Here is a 5411-nt window from a genome sequence, read left to right as displayed (position 1 = left end):
TTATAGCGATACCTGTTCGCCGAGCCCTGTGGGCGGGGCCAGTGCTCTGTCGTCCTCCAGAGTGAACCACGTCCTGGGAGCGAGAGTGGTCCGTCCTGCAAGTAGGAGGCACACACGCACACACACACACACACACACGCACGCACGCACGCACACGCACACGCACACGCACACGCACACGCACACGCACACGCGCACTCACTCACTCACTCACTCACTCACACACACACACACACACACACACACACACACACACACACACACACACACACACACACACACACACACACACACACACACACACACACTTCACATATACACACATACACACACATATACACACATATACACACATATACACACATATATGCACATATATGCACACATATACACATATACACATACACACATACATATGCCTACACACATGTATACATACATACACATACAGATACACACATATGCATACACACATGTACACATACACGCATGTACACATACATATGCACACATGTAGACATGCACACATATAGTCATGGACACATGTACACATACACGTACGCATACACACACACACACACACACACACATATACACACACATATACACATACACACATATACACGCATTTCTAAAGGTGACAAAAATAGACTTGGAGCTATATCCGACCCTGAATTAGCACGCAAATCGAGCGTTCGGTGAGAGGAGACCTAAGAATGTTCGTTCGTCCTCTCACGGTAGCAAAGAACTCCCTCTTCAACCCACACCATAACACACACAAGCAAAGAAGCACCTTTTTCCTATCCCTGAGGTTTAATAGCCTATACGCCACGGTGATGTCTGAGAAACTACTGTATAATAATATCCGCAAAATTACTAAACTGTGAAACGGTGATACCGGACAATGGGTAGTGGTTGATTTAAGAGTACCGCCAGAAGTTGCCAGAAAGACAGACATGGACACAAGAAATCAAGACATATTTCCCTACAGCAAACAACTAGTATCACAGAACAGGTGTCTGTCTACCCGGCAAAAATCGAATGCCGCAGAAGGACTACATCATACTGCTTAAACATCTGCAGCTTCTAACTGTCTTAGAGGTAGAGGTGAAGTGAAGTGTATGAATTCTCCCAACGTGAATTTTTATCACCTTTTATTCACGAAAATATTAAGGCACACCGGTCGTGTTTTAAGATACTCTCAAACAGTGTATTCGGATGGTTTTAATTAACCCTCAAAAAAGACTAGAACGTGCTAGCATGGTGTGCAATGCTTCAGTCCTCCAAAAGATCCGCAGCTCTCCTCAAAAGACATCCCCCGTACCCCCAGCCGGGCAATGGCAATCTCAAGGATAAAGGCCATTAATAGTATATCGGATTTACCCTCTTGGAACTAGAAAACTGAAGTTGTATAACTTTAATTATAAAGTTTTAAAGGCTAGTGAGAGACTGGGTAAAGCTCCGATAGCTATATCCTCTCCGTGGAGATGGATGATATTTATAAAGTATTTTCAGTGTCTCCTTTGAAAAAGTGGATAAACACTTCTAAATTTAACTACGACCATCCGTTGCTCTTCGTGAAAAAGAAGTGCAATCCTTTAAGCAAGTGGAAATCACCAGTGTAAATGGTCAGACGACAGGCACGCAAACCAGAAAGCACGGACTATCATTATATGACAAACGTTGGTCTGTAAATGCATAACAAATAAGTTGCATACGGCCACCGGACATTAAACACCAGTCCGGGTCTTTTTTTCTTTGCTCGCAGTTCCATGCAACTAGGAATACTATCTCTGCCATTTAAGTATGACCAAACTTTCGCTGGAAAGGTAACAAATTTCTTAGTTATTCTTGTAAGAACTTCTTGTTTGGCTTATATTATATATCTGTGAACATTTGATATCTTACGGTCTTTGTATGATTCTATTTTTTATTTGCTGTGTATGCAGGATTATTTTTATTACTTATAGATGCGGCTGCTGGCAAAAGGATTGGCATTTTCTAGTGCTGTGGATCTTCGCAGGGGGTAAACCTATCTGTCGGGATATTCTGAACTTTATCAGATAAATACATTTTTATTTGTGTTCTGCTACCATTTTAAATTCTGGTGTATTAATGTGCTCTTTTCTTTGTTGCAGCTTTTGAAGAGTACATTGGTGTGTGCCTCGCCATTCACATTGAGATTGCACCGTTGCAATCGGCGTCTCTTCCGAGAAAATGGATGATGCCAGCACCTCTAGAGTAGCAGCAGAGAGAGCGTTAAGACTAGCACCTCGAGAGCATTGTCGCTCGTAGGTTCGCCATTGTCTGCGAGCGAGATTGTGTTACACAAGCACATGTCTTCCAGGATTTTTGGAGTGTGTCTGTGTGAGGATGCAGATACTATCATTGCCGGTATTGCGCGGGAATATATCTCCCCCGCAACCACCGGACTCGTCTGACTCGTCTGTTCAGAGCAGCCCGTCAGTTAGCCTCGTTGACATTAAGAAGGACGGGAAACGTTGATGTCAGCTTATCCCCTCCACATCGCCCCCGTCGTATATGGGTTGATGCAAGATCTGCCCGGGTGAGGGCAGTCTGTCACAGGCAATAGATATACCATTCATGGACTCGCCGTTGCAAGATTTGTGTGCAAAAGCGTGCGTGCGTGTGCATGTGCGCATGTGTATGTGTATGTGTATGTGTATGTGTATGTGTATGTGTATGTGTATGTGTGCGTGTGTGCGTGTGTGTGTGGTGTGTGTGTGTGTGTGTGTGTGTGTGTGTGGTGTGTGTGTGTGTGTGTGTTGTGTGTGTGATGTGTGTACAGTATAGTATACACGTACACTATATGTACACACATCACACACACACACACACCACACACACACACAACACACACACTACACACACACACACACACACCCACAACACACACACACACACACACAACACCACACGCACATTCAACACGCAATTCACACACGCACACACGCGCACATTCACAACACACACGCACACATACACATACACATACACATACACATACACATACACATACACATACACATGCGCACGCATACGCACGCACGCTTTTGCACACAAATCTTGCAACGGCGAGTCCATGAATGGTATATCTATTGCCTGTGACAGACTGCCCTCACCCGGGCAGATCTTGCATCAACCCCATATACGACGGGGCGTGTGGAGGGGATAAGCTGACATCACTTTCCCGTCCTTCTTAATTCAACGAGGCTAACTGACCCGGGGGCTCTGAACGACGATCAGACGAGTCCGTGGTTTTCGGGGGAGATATATTCCCGCGCATACCGGCAATGATAGAATCTGCTCCTCACACCCGAACACTCCAAAAATCCTGGAAGACATTGCTTGTGTAACACAATCTCGCTCGCAGACAATGGCAACTACGACGAAAAGCTCTCGGGTGCTATTTAACGCTCTCTCTGTGCTACTCTAGGGGTGCTGGCATCATCCATTTTCTGGGAAAGAGCCCGATTGCAACGGTGCAATTAAATGTGAATGGCGGGCCACACCAATGTCCTTTTAAAAAGCTGCAACAAAGAAAGAGACATTAATACCCCCAAAAATTTTAAAAATGGTAGCAAACCAAATAAAATGATTTATCATAAAATTCGATATCCCCACAGATAGGTTTTTCCCCCGCGAAGATCCCAGCCTGAAAATGCCCAAACCTTTTTCCAGCAGCCGCATTAAATAAATAAAAAAATCCGCATAACAGAAAAAAAAATAAACTACAAAAAACCCTAAGAATCAAATGTTTCCCGATAAAATTAAAACCAAACAAAAAGTTTTTACAAAAAACAAGAAAATTTGTTACCTTTCCCGAAAGTTTGGCTACTTAAAAGGCGAGTAGTATTTTCCCATTGCATGGGAAATCGAGCAAAAAAAAAAAACCCGGACTGGGGTTTAAAGCCCGGGGGGCCGTAGCAAAATTTTTGTTTTATTTACAACCAAAATTTTTCATAAAGATAGTCCCTCTTCGGGTTTGCGTGCCGTCGTCTGACCATTTAATGGGGTTTCCCCTTGTTAAGGGTTGCATTTTTTTCACGAAGAGAAAAAAAGGGTGGCGTATTAAATTTTAAAATGTTTACCCTTTTTAAAAAGGGACACTGAAAAAACTTTTTAAATATCACCCTTCCACGGAGAGATAAGCACGGAGTTTTCCCGTCTTCACACCTTTAAAACTTTATAATTTAAGTTTTTAAAAACTTCGTTTTTCTATTCCCGGGGTAAAACCGATATACTATTAATGGCCCTTTTTCCCTTTAGATTCATTGCCCGGCGGGGTAGGGGGATGTCTTTTGAGGGGACGCGGATCTTTTGGGGACTGAACTTGCCACCATGCTAGACGTTCTATCTTTTTTAGGGGTTTAAATTAAAAACCCCCGAATACACTGTTTGAGAGTATCTTAAAAACCCGGTGTGCCTTAAAATTTCGTGAAAAAAGGGGTAAAAAATTTACGTTGGGAGAATTCATACACTTCACTTCACCTCTACCTCTAAGACAGTTAGAAGCTGCAGATGTTTTAAGCAGTATGATGTAGTCCTTCTGCGGCATTCGATTTTGCCGGGTAGACAGACACCTGTTCTGTGATACTAGTTGTTGCTGTAGGGAAATATGTCTTGATTTCTTGTGTCCATGTCTGTCTTTCTGGCAACTTCTGGCGGTACTCTTAAATCAACCACTACCCATTGTCCGGTATCACCGTTTCACAGTTTAGTAATTTTGCGGATATTATTATACAGTAGTTTCTCAGACATCACCGTGGCGTATAGGCTATTAAACCTCAGGGATAGGAAAAGGGTGCTTCTTTGCTTGTGTGTGTTATGGTGTGGGTTGAAGAGGGAGTTCTTTGCTACCGTGAGAGGACGAACGAACATTCTTAGGTCTCCTCTCACCGAACGCTCGATTTTGCGTGCTAATTCAGGGTCGGATATAGCTCCAAGTCTATTTTTGTCACCTTTAGAAATGCGTGTATATGTGTGTATGTGTATATGTGTGTGTGGTGTGTGTGTGTGTATGCGTACGTGTATGTGTACATGTGTCCATGACTATATGTGTGCATGTCTACATGTGTGTGTATGTATGTATACATGTGTGTAGGCATATGTATGTGTGTATGTGTATATGTGTATATGTGTGCATATATGTGCATATATGTGTGTATATGTGTGTATATGTGTGTATATGTGTGTGTATGTGTGTATATGTGAAGTGTGTGTGGTACATGTGTGTGTGGTACATGTGTGTGTGTGTGTGTGTGTGTGTGTGTGTGTGTGTGTGTGTGTGTGTGTGTGTGGGTGTGTGGTGAGAGAGTGTGAGTGAGTGCGCGTGTGCGTGTGCGGTGCGTGTGCGGTGCGTGTGCGTGTGCGTGCGTGCGTGCGGGGGT

This window comes from Penaeus monodon, chromosome 40 (genome assembly GCF_015228065.2).
Source record: "Penaeus monodon isolate SGIC_2016 chromosome 40, NSTDA_Pmon_1, whole genome shotgun sequence".
NCBI lineage: Eukaryota > Metazoa > Arthropoda > Malacostraca > Decapoda > Penaeidae > Penaeus > Penaeus monodon.
This window is presented reverse-complemented; position numbering follows the sequence as displayed.